At 44.1% G+C, this 11,783-nt stretch overlaps 1 pseudogene across 1 annotated transcript; it reads left to right on the forward strand.

Annotated features, from left to right (window-relative positions):
- The first annotated feature begins 506 nt into the window (after nt 1–506).
- On the forward strand, nt 507–1,620 carry LOC309796706 (MARCKS-related protein-like; annotated as a pseudogene). The gene has a single exon. The product of its transcript is annotated as an MARCKS-related protein-like (transcript).
- The last annotated feature ends 10,163 nt before the right edge of the window (nt 1,621–11,783 follow it).

Below are 11,783 nucleotides of genomic sequence, written 5' to 3' on the forward strand. Positions count from 1 at the left end.
ACCCAGTTCCTTTATGTCTTTCTGCACTACCACATTAGCACTTGGGCTTCCATCTTCAAGTGACCTCATAGTCTAATATGGCTGCTGAAGCTCCAGCCATTTGGACTATATTCCATGCAGCAGGAAGAAAGAATGGTTAGAAGGCACAAAGGGTCCATTTCTGTGTTGAGACAGCTCCCTTTAAAAAGTCTGTCTTGACAGAGAAAGACAAATATCATATGATATCACTTATATGTGGAATCTAAAGAAGGGGTACAAATGAACTTAGCTACAAAACAGATATAGAGTTACAGATGTAGAAAACAAACTTATGGATTCTGGTGCAGAGCGGAGCGTCGGCGGGTTCAGCTAGCAGGTCTAGCGCGGAGCGGGGGTGCAGCTAGGTTTCCCCCGACACCCCTCCCCCTCAGGCGCGAGCCCCACCCCTCCGCCGGCCAGGCCCACCCGACCGAGCTATCCCCTGCGGCGCGAGCCCGGGGCGGCTCCGGGCGGCCGCCAGCAGAACCCCCACCATGGGCAGCCAGAGCTCCAAGGCTCCCTGGGGCGACGTGACCGCCGAGGAGGCAGCAGGCGCTTCCCTTGCTAAGGTCAACGAACAGGAGAACGACCACATGAAAAGCAATGGAGGCTTACCCCCAAAGGTGAAGGGGAGTCGACCCCCGTGAACGGAACAGAGGAGGCAGCCGGGGCCACTGGCGATGCCATCGAGCCGGCACCCCCTAGCCAGGGCGCTGAGGCCAAGGGGGAGGCCCCCCCAAGGAGACCCCCAAGAAGAAGAAGAAATTCTCTTTCAAGAAGCCTTTCCAATTGAGTGGCCTGTTCTTCAAGAGAAATCGGAAGGAGGGAGGGGGTGATTCGTCTGCCTCCTCACCCACAGAGGAAGAGCAGGAGCAGCGGGAGATCGGTGCCTGCAGCGAGGAAGGCACTGCCCTGGAAGGGAAGGATGCCGCCACCCCTGAGAGCTAGGAGCCCCAGGCCAAAGGGGCAGAGGCTAGCGCTGCCTCCAAGGGAGGAGACACAGAAGAGGCAGGGCCCCAGGCCACAGAGCCATCCACTTCCTCGAGGCCGGAGAGTGGCCCTATGCCAGCAAGCGAGCAGAATGAGTAGCTGGGTGGAGGCAGGTGGGTGATCTCTAAGCTGCAAAAACTGTGCTGTCCTTGTGAGGTCACTGCCTGGACCTGGTGCCCTGGCTGCCTTCCTGTGCCCAGAAAGGAAGGGGCTGTTGCCCCCTAGCCACGTTCCCTCTCCTCCTCTCCCTCCTGTGGATTCTCCCATCATCCATCTGGTCTTCCTCTTAAGGCCAGTCGAAGATGGTCCCTTGCAGTTTCCCAAGTTAGGTTAGGGATGTGAAATGCTCCTGCCCCTGTCCCTGCCTCCTTCCCTGTCCCCACCTGTGCAGAAGGCAGTTGCTGGTTTTCTTCCCCAATTCTTTTCCAAGTAGGCTTTGTTTACTCCCCAAATCCCTGAGCCAGAGGTGGGGGTGCCTACTCCCACGCCCTGAGTGTCCACCTTCCCCTGTTGTTTGTAGTCTCCTGTGCTGGGCCTAGTGGCCCCTGGGCTGGGGAGGACACTGCCCCTGTCTAGGTTTTTCTAAATGTCTTACTCAAGTTCGAACCTCCAGCTTGTGAATCAACTGTGTCTCTTTTTTGACTTGGTAAGCAAGTATTAAGCTTTGGGGTGTGGGGGAGGTATGTAATGTGAAACAACTTCTTGTTGTCTTTTTTTCTCCCCCTCCCATTGTTGTAAATAACTTTTAACGGCCAAACCCCAGATTTGTAATTTTTTTTTTCTAACTGCTAAAACCATTCTTTTCCACCTGGTTTTACTGTAACATTTGGAAAAGGAATAAATGTCGTCCCTTTAAAAAAAAAAAAACTTATGGTTACCAGGGGGTAGGAGGGGGATAAATTGGAAGACTGGGATTGACATATACACACTACTATATATAAAATAGATCACTAATATGGACCTACTGGATAGCACAGGGAACTCTACTCAATACTCTGTAATGACATATATGGGAAAAGAATCTAAAAGAGTGGACATATGTATATGTATAGCTGATAGGCTTTGCTGTATATCTGAAACTAAGACAACATGGTAAATCAACATCCTCCAATAAATTTTTTTAAAACAAATAAAAAGTCTGTCTTGAAGTCTGACATAATCATAATACTTCCAGTTTTATGTAATCGACCAGAACTTAGCATGACCACACATAGCTGCCGGGGAGGCCAGGAAATGTGTTTCATTATTGGCATTGCTATGCCAAATAAAATCATAATTCTCTTTATGAAGCAAGAAAGAATGGATATTTGATAAGCAGCTGGCAGGCTCAGGCACACCTTCACACAGGATCGTTTTAAAGGTTACATGAGGTAATATAAGCATAGCCCTTAGCTCAGTTCCTGGCAGATAATGAGTGCTTAATAAAGAGGATGGAATGCATGTTCTGCCCAAGATACCCTTCCTCTAAGAACATTGAGCAGAATAAAAGAACCATGAATGTTGTGCTGCTTGCAGCAAGACACTACTCATCTCAAATGGTGCCACTTTTCCACTGGAATTGGGTGGCCTTCAATGGCTTGAGTTGAAAATCTATGGCACTTCATCCTTAAGAAAATATCCCTAGCTTAATTTTGACAATCTTTCTCCCTAAAGAGCCAGATCTCCTTTTACGTCTACTAGACTATACTATGGTGCTAGAGGGAAGGAGCAAGCAGCAAATCCTCACCCCCCTGAGTTTGACCTATACTTTAGATCTCTTCCTTTACCCAGCTCTACCTGGAGTCAGTAACAAACAAGGGAATGGACTACTTTTCAATGGATGACCTTTGAGAAGAATAGGGAAGTGAAAACAAGAGAACAGAATCCTGGGTTCCAGCAGGCGGTTGGGGCTAATAAGAATATGCCACTTCTATTCCTCTTGACAGATTATCTTAATTGTTTCTAGAGCTCTGTCAATAGCATTGTTCATTTTAAGCAGGCACATCAATTAAAGGTGCCTTTAATATTGTAATTAAAAAGTAAGTTTTTGGAACTATAGCCTGATTCAATGACTTACCATAAAGCCATTCGTTTTTTAATTTTATTAATGCCGAAAGAGAAATGATTTCCTGAGACACAAATACAATGAGTTTTATATGACCTCATAGGCACATACAAGTACCCAAATTTCTTATGTCTCAATTTGAATACATTAGTGGCAGACACCTTAATGTGAATAAAGAGAAAAAAAGAAAAGAAAGTTTCATTTGTAGATTGAATTATGTCCTGTCAACTAATCCTAACCACGTTAATGGGTGGGTTGGTCTAATTCAAATTCCCTTTTAAATATGTTGGATGACTCATCTGTCTTCTGAGTCATGAGTTTGCCTCTTGAGTCTTCCCTTGCCACAGATGTAGTCGTCAGGCTCAGGTGTGGGATATCATAAATAAGAAACTTTTTTTTTGTCAGATTTACTGGGGCAGAAATGCACCATAAACACATTTTGCATGATTTTTAAGCTATGAAAGAAACATGATACAGCACAAAATTGATCACATTTTAAGTATCTTAAGCACTTAATTTAGATTTAATGAGACAGTTATTATAAAACTTTACATATCATTTGGGTATTACATGAAAGTATGTGGAAATTTGAAAGAGATGTTGAAAAGGGTCTAAGTATGCTTTACCCTCCAGCAAATGCAAGGACCATCCCAAAAATCTTCACTTCTTGTTTTTGTATTTCATTTGGTTTATTTTGGTGATCTCCTCAAGTTAAATCAATGCTCAAATCCACGATTGTTTTTAACCCTCTCTGCTATCTCTACTTTCCTACTCCTCCCCCATCTTGGTCTCCATCACATGTGAATTAATAAAGGTTCTCTTGAGGAAAATAGTTAAAATATTCATTACATAAATTTCAATAGAAAAAACCTCAATGGTGAAGCTTTCATTGCTTCAGAGAGAGTTGTTTCCAGTACCCTCAAGGGCAGTAGAAATAAGAATTTGTAAATATTAGTTGCTGTGTTAAAAATTTTTATATCGATGTGAATTGACTCTGAAAAGTACTACTGTGAAGCGGAAGTCCTGGGTTTGCCAGGTCGGTGAGTGAGCTGAGCCCAGAGAGGGCAACTTCCTGCAAAGCCATGCCTGGTGGTTGACATCCTCTGGCCCTCATGAGCCTGTGTTTGTTCTTTCTCTTTTGCCCTGCCCTAATTCTGCCTCTTGCAGAAAGGAAAGAAATGTAAACAACCAATTTTTTTTATTGAAGTATAGTTGATTTACAATGTTGTGTTAATTTCAGCTATACAGCAAAGTGATTCAGTTATACAAATATATATATATACATTCTTTTTTTAAATATACTTTTCCATTTTGGTTTATCATAGGATATTGAATATAGTTCCCTGTGCTATATACAGTAGGGCCTTTTTGTTTATCCATTCTATGTATAATAGCTTGAGTTTCCTAACCAACCTCCCACTCCACCCCTCCCCCCACCCCCTCCCCCTTTGCAACCACAAGTCTCTTCTCTATGTCCGTGAGTCTTTCTGTTTCGTAGATAAGTTCATTTGTGTCGTATTTCAGATTCCACATATAAGTAATATCATATGATATTTGTCTTCCTCTTTCTGACTTACTTTGCTTAGTATGATAATCTCTAGGTCCATCTATATTGTTGCAAATGGCAGTATTTCATTCTTTTTTATGGCTGAGTAGTATTCCATTGTGTGTGTGTGTGTGTGTGTGTGTGTGTCCATCTTTTTTGGCTGTGTGATGTGGCTTGTGGGATCTTAGTTCCCTGACCAGGAATCGAACTTGGGCCCTGGCAATGAAAGCAAGGAGTCCTAACCACTGGACTGCCAGGGAATTCCCATACCACATCTACTTTATCCATTCATCTATCAATAGGCAAATAGATGTTGTTTCCATGTCTTGGCTATTGTAATTAGTGCTGCTATGAACATAGGGGTGCATGCATCTTTTTGAATTATAGTTTTCTCCAGATATATGCCCAGGAGTGGGATTGCTGGATCATATGGTAGTTCTATTTTTAGCTTTTTAAGGAACCTCCATAGTGATTGTACCACTTAAATTCCCACCAATAGTGTAGGAGGGTTCCCTTTTCTCCACATCCTCTCCAGCATTTATTGTTTGTAGACGTTTTGATGTTGGCCATTCTGACTGGTGTGAGATGCTACCTCATTGTAGCTTTGATTTGAGTTTCTCTAATAATTTACGATGTTGAGCATCTTTTCATGTGCTTTTTGGTCGCCTGTATATCTTCTTTAGAGAAATGTGTATTTAGGTCTTCTGCTCATTTTTTGGATTGGGTTGTTTGTTTTTTTGTTTCAACAAACAACTTTTGAGCACATACTGTGTGCCAGGACTTTTGTATCCCTTTCATTGCCTTTATTCCCCAGCATTAACTCTGGGAAGCAGGACTAATCTCTACTTTTTGAATATAGAAACTAAGGGAAGTGACTTGCCCAAAGTCTCAGAGTAACTAGAAAAATAGGACTTTGAATTCAGTGCTGTCTGGTTCTGGAACATGCATTTTTAAGCACTCCCCTGGGAACCTGGTCCCCGCGCATCCTGACCCTGACCCTGACCACTATGTGCTTCCCTTTGGTTTGTCTGTATGCCCCCCCCCCCCTTGAGGTGTTCCTGTCTTCATTTTCCCTCTGGTTGTCTCTGCTTCTCCTCGGATTTGGATCTCTGTGTTTCTTGCTCTATTCTGGTAACGTGCCAGTGTTCCCCATGGGTCTGTTTTGCTGCAGGACCATGGGTGACCCGATCCAGAATTGAACAAGTTCTGCCACTGATGGTCAGTGGCAGTACTGTAATGGAAAGTCAGCACGGCAGTACTCTAATGGAAAGGTTTTCAGTTTCAGTTTCCCGGGTACCACAGCTGGACGTAGGTGTGAATCAGCCAGCCCATGGGATGGCACTGTGCTGTGGCAGGGGCCACGGGGAAGGCCATCTTACCCACTAGTTAAAGAGAAAAGGCCTCCCTAGGAGGCCAGAGGGGAAAACATGCAAAAGAGGAGACAAGATAATAACTGGGAGAGACTTGTAAACGAATGACTATTGAGAGCTTGGTAGATGAGCAAGAAGAAAGGGCTCTATCTGTGGTCCTGTACCCAGGGTAATAGTATTTGAGAGTGCAGCAGAAGGGAGGAGAATTTTCTAGCTCTGTACACCAGCTAATGAATTAGTACTGACAAATATTGTTTGGTTTTTTGTTTGTTTGTTTGTTTTTTGCGGTACGCGGGCCTCTCACCGTCGTGGCCTCTCCCGTCGTGGAGCACAGGCTCCGGACGCACAGGCCCAGCGGCCACGGCCCACGAGCCCAGCCGCTCCGCCGCATGTGGGATCCTCCCGGACCGGGGCACGAACCCGCGTCCCCTGCATCAGCAGGCGGACTCCCAACCACTGCGCCACCAGGGAAGTCCCAAATATTGTTTTATGTTCATTAAATGTCTTCAAACATCTCAATGCCAGGAAGGCTTACAAGATGCATGACATGGGAACAAATGCTTACTGGGTTAGTGTAAGAGGTGGTTCCCGAGTATAACACATATTAAAGAAAGCAGGATACTCCTAACATCCACAGTCTGGAACTTTCGTGGCAGCAGATATATTGCATCTATGTACTTGAAAGGAATGTTTCAGTCTGAAAAACTCAGTAATCTGATTTTTTCTTTAGCTAGGCTGAATCAGAGACTCCAAGAACTAATGTGATTGCTGCTTCCTTGGCCACTTGCATCTTGTACTTTAAATAAACACCACCACACTCTTTTTGTTTCTTTTGTCTTCAAACAAAACATCTCAACAAGACTGTGATACAAAGAAACCTCAGGTGTTGCTGAGAAAGGTGCCAAGTGTGCCTAAACAGGAGCAAGGAGAACAGATATCTATTGGTGCTTGAAACCCAGGTGTTCACAAAGGGACTCTGTGGCCCTGCCCTTCACTTCGTGCTGTGCTAATTCCTTCACCAAGGATCTGCTGGAGGCAGTGGGACCATGAGTGATTAAGAGCCTGAGCATTAGAATCACAGCTGGGTTTATATCCCAGCTTTGACATCTACTAGTTTGGCAGGTTACATACCCTCTTTAAGCTTTTGGTTTTTCTCATCTGTAAAATGGGCATAATAATAGTACTCACATATTTGTCTTAGCAGTCAGGCAGTCTTGGTATTGAATCCTAGGTCAGCCAGGTGCTAGTTATTGAAACTTGGGGAAGCTACTATTTAACCTTACTCTGCTTCTTCATGTGTAACATGGAGAAGATGATAGAATGGTTATAATAGGATTGTTGTGAGGATCCAAAGAAATCATACACCTAAAGCCTCAGCAACATGCTTGGCAAGGAGTAAACACCCAATATATGGAAACTTATTTTTATTAATATTTAATGCCAACCCACTATATTACCACTGATTAGGCATTTGTATGTGTATTATCTCATTTAGTACTTCCCTCCCCCATAAAAGATCCATGATGGGGCTTCCCTGGTGGCACAGTGGTTGAGAGTCCGCCTGCCGATGCAGGGGACACGGGTTCGTGCCCCGGTCCGGGAGGATCCTGTGTGCTGTGGAGCGGCTGGGCCCATGAGCCGTGGCCGCTGGGCCTGCGCGTCCGGAGCCTGTGCTCCGCAGCGGGAGAGGCCACAGCAGTGAGAGGCCCGCATACCGCAAAAAAAAAAAAAAAAAGATCCATGATGATGGTAGTGGGATTGTAATCCCCATTCTACAGCTAAGAAATCTGAGGCTCAGAGGTTGAGTTGCACTATGTCCCACTAAGGACTGGTAAGTGGCATAGCTCGAAATTCACCTTAAGACTTTTTTTTAATTGAATAACAGTTTTCTTTTTTTGTTGTTTATTTATTTATTTATTTCTGGCTGCCTTGGATCTTCATTGCTGTGCACAGGCTTCTCATTGCGGTGGCTTTTCTTGTTGCGGAGCATGGGCTCTAGGGCGTGCGGACTTCAGTAGTTGTGGCACATGGGCTCAGTAGTTGGGGCACGTGGGCTCTAGAGCACAGGCTCAGTGGTTGTGGTGCACGGGCTTAGTTGCTCTGTGGCATGTGGGATCTTCCCGGACCAGGGATTGAACCCATGTTCCCTGCATTGGCAGGCGGATTCTTAACCACTGCGCCACCAGGGAAGTCCCCACCCTAAGTCTTTTGACTCCAAGTTTTTCACCATCACTTCCTCTCTGTTAAATGGAAAATGGTGCCTGGGGGCATGGAGAAAGAGAGGGAATGTAGCTGTCACAGGACATCTTCTTTTAGCTGAGTCTCAAATGTCTTTTATTTTTTTCAAAGAAAGTTGGGGCTGTATTTAGAATTTCTCCCCAAGATGCTGAGTAAGTTATTCAATGCATGGCTACCTTCTGTAGGTCCCAATCATAGTTGAAGTGGATATTGTGCATAACACTTCTTTGTGGCCTCAGTGGTATCTACATCTCATAGTCCTTTAAACATTTTTTTTTCTATTGAAGTATAGTTGATTTACAATATTGTGTTAGTCTCTGGGGTACAGCAAAGTGATTCAGTTTTACATATATATGTCTATATTGTTTTTCATATTCTTTTCCATTATGGTTTATTACAGGATATTGAATATAGTTCCCTGTGCTGTACAGTAGGCCCTTGTTGTTTATCTATGTTATATACAGTAGTTTGTATCCGCTAATCCCAAACTCCTAATTTATCTCTCCCCCTACATCTCATAGTCTTTAAACATATCAAATTGAATTTCCAGAACCTCCAAGTGGTTTGTGCTCTTAGCCTCCCGGTTTATCTTTCCACCGCCTTTATTTATTGATAGTTCTAGACCTCCCCAAGAGGAGTCAGTAATAGCAGTAAATTTGTCTAAAAGCAGGACTAACACTGGGGGTGTTTCTGAATAACACCCTAGGCAATTGGCTTGCAGGAGGGTCCTGGACTCCTCTGAGTTACTTTGGTCTGGTCTACGTCTCTCCAAAACAAATGATGAAAATGTGATTCAAATGACCATCACCAGTTGTGGTATCACTATTTGTGAAAGAATAGTCATTGGAGTCAAGACCCAGGCTCCACACCCTGCTGGCTTGGTGACCTTGAAAAGTCCCTTACATTTTCAGAGCCTTGTGTTTTTCCCCATATGGAAAATATGGTGATAACACTTGTCCCCAAGGTTGTTGTGAGGCTTAAAACACAACTTGTGTGTAGCTAAGGCTTTCATGTTGAGGTATTTCTGGAGGCCTGGACGGGTCTAGAAGAAGTGTATGTGCAGTAGGCACTGAAGATGAGAGTACCTACCATGAAGAAGGGAGAGAGGAAGAAAGAACAAAACAGTAACGATTTGGGTGAGAGTCATGAGCCTGTGTCAGGAGGAGAAGGGATGGGAGAGGAGGACTGTGAGGGCTGCCCCTCACACTGTCCCTGGACCAACCCTACAAACTCAGGTCTCAGCCCTTGGCAGAGGGGCTACCATCAATGAGCACATAAAAACTAAAAGAATAATCTCAGGTTTGGAAACTTTATATAGATTTTAGTATCAGTTAAAATACTTGGCTATAAATTAAAAAAAAAAAAAACACCTCAAAATGGCTTAGTTCTCAATGATCCTCAGACCTGAGCAGACATCAGCATTACCTGAAGGCTTGTTAAAACCCAGAGGGCTGGCCTCCAGCCCCAAGACTTTTGGAGTCAGTGGTTTGGGTTGGGGCCCAAGAATGTGCATGTCTAACAAGGTGATGCTGATACTTTGAGAAACACTGGCCTAAAGGATAAAAACAATGGTTATTTTACATAATAAGAAGTCTCAAGGAAGGGAAGCCCCCTGCTTATTTGCAAGTTCAGTGATGTCCTCAAGGGCACAGATGCTTTCCATCCTTCAGTCTGCCATTCTACGTTGAGTGGCTTTGCCTTGGGTAAGCTCGCCCCACAGTTACAAGATGGCTGCCTCTATAGGCCATATCCATGTAGAGTCCAGCAGAGGAGCAGGGACTCTCTCTTCCTCAGTATTTCTCTTATTAGAAGAACCTTTCCCAGAAATTCCTCAGCAGGCTTCTCCTCACTGGCAGAATTGTTTCACATTCTCAGTCCAAATCCAATACCCAGCAAGTAGAATGGGCCATGGTGATGGTTTAAAACAATCAGGATTTTCTTCTGGGGATGAAGAGAGGGTCTTCTATTTTCTGAACCACATAGGGGAGGAATGGCCACTTGAACAAAATGAGAACTCTTCCAGGAAGGAAAAGAGTGGCGATGGTTGCTGGGCAGCAGTTTGGGGGATGAGAGGAAGTCACCAGGGTCCATGACATCAAGCACTGGCAGCTTTTTTTTTTTTTCTTTTTTTTTTCTTTTTTTACAGAAATTGGCAGCATCTCCATTCGTCTTGGTATCTTTGTTTTACAGTGGTAGCTAGAGCACTTTCCCGGGTGTACTGGCAGCTTAGCTCTTAACTTTGGATATGGATGGTCACAGGAGACGTCACTACAGTGACCCAGACCCACTGAATGACAGTGTTGGTGCTGGTCCCATGTCCCAGCTGCCTGTATTTGATTCTGATAATCTGCCAGGTTTAAGAGCCACTAATTTAGAAGCTATCAAATCATGCTGTTCAGAACCCTGGAGCTTCCTCATCCTCAGAGAGGCTGTGTGTGTGTGTGTGTGTGTGTGTGTGTGTGTGTGTGTGAGAGAGAGAGAGAGAGAGAGAGAGAGAGAGAGAGAGAGAGAGAGAGAGAGAGAGAGAGACAGAGTTAAGCTAGACACCAGGGACAAGCTGGTAGACACCAAGCAGCTTCAAACAGAGCAGCCACTTTTATGGATTAATTTCATTGGCCTCCCCCATAGACTTTCCTCTGAAGAAAAGGTTCCATGGCTTAAAAGAAAAAATTTGAAAACCACTGATTTGGGGTGTGCCATCTAACCCCTGATCACTTGCTGTGTCCAGTTTGAAGAAGATAAGGAGGACAGACAGAGAGAGGTCTTTACCCACTTAGTATAGGGGGAAAGGAGTTAACGCCACCTGGACTGGGAAAGGTAAATAGCATTTATTGAATAACTACAACAACAGCCTGTCGTGGTACTAATAGTCATTAGTAGGTTTCAGTAATGGTACTAACAGTAACACTTTATGCATACTGACTGCCAGGCCCTGCTCTAAAACCTTTATAAGTAGTTTGTCATGTCATTTTTGCACCAAGCCTATGAGGCAGGTTCTACTGTTACTCCAGGAGCTTTGAGTGAGTGTGGGACCTGGGGATACAATCGAGGAGTTTGCCTCTAATTTATGCTCGTAGCTACTCTATTATATGGCTTCTTGTGAGGGAGGTCTTCCTATTTCCAATTTATAGGCATGGAAATGTTTAGGTATGGAAATGAAGGCTCAGAGGTTTAGTCATTGTGCTAGGGTCACACAATGTATAAGGAGCAGAACAAGACTGGAATTTAGGTTTCTCTGAATTCAGAACACCTCCCTCCCTTTATCCATTAATTTATTAATTCAGCCATTCATCCATCTATCCAAGGAATATTTATTCAGGACTTAGAATGTATTAGGCCCTATGCTAGGCACACTATATCCTTTTTCTTGTTAGACAAAAGTCTTAGGCTACATCTCTAGAATTGTCATTGGTGGATGGGAGTGTAAAGCCAAGGGTATGGTGTGAGGAATGGACACCCAGTGAAATAATTGAGTGCAGAAGCAAAAGAAGGTTATTATTTTCATATGAGGGCAGTTTTGTCCAAATCTATGATGTGTTTAATTTGGGAGTTATCAAATACACCCAAGAGCAGAACT

Source organism: Mesoplodon mirus (genome assembly GCF_964341445.2).
Source record: "Mesoplodon mirus genome assembly, chromosome: X".
NCBI lineage: Eukaryota > Metazoa > Chordata > Mammalia > Artiodactyla > Ziphiidae > Mesoplodon > Mesoplodon mirus.